We start from the raw sequence: 522 nt of genomic DNA, 5'->3' as shown, positions 1-522 counted from the left end.
GATCTTATGAGGTAAGCTTGGAGCCTAGTTTCTGCACTCAGACCTCTGTTAGTGGTGGCCTTTTAAATGTATCTTTTCTGTATTCTCTGTTAACCCCATACACTCTTTTGTTTATTTATTCATTAAAAATTTTTTTTTTTTGGGCCGGGCGCGGTGGCTCAAGCCTGTAATCCCAGCACTTTGGGAGGCCGAGACGGGCGGATCACGAGGTCAGGAAATCGAGACCATCCTGGTGAACACAGTGAAACCCCCTCTCTACTAAAACTACAAAAAACAAGCCGGGCGAGGTGGCAGGCGCCTGTAGTCCCAGCTACTCGGGAGGCTGAGGCAGGAGAATGGCGGGAACCCGGGAGGCGGAGCTTGCAGTGAGCTGAGATCCGGCCACTGCACTCCAGCCTGGGCGACAGAGCAAGACTCCGTCTCAAAAAAAAAAGCTTGAATCCACCTGGCGCAGTGGTTCACACCTGTAATCCCAGCACTTTGAGAGGCCGAGGCAGGCGGATCACCTGAGTTCGGGAGTTC

This window comes from Theropithecus gelada, chromosome 8, assembly GCF_003255815.1.
Source record: "Theropithecus gelada isolate Dixy chromosome 8, Tgel_1.0, whole genome shotgun sequence".
Lineage (NCBI taxonomy): Eukaryota > Metazoa > Chordata > Mammalia > Primates > Cercopithecidae > Theropithecus > Theropithecus gelada.
The sequence above is the reverse complement of the archived record's forward strand: the minus strand, read 5'-3'. Positions refer to the sequence as shown.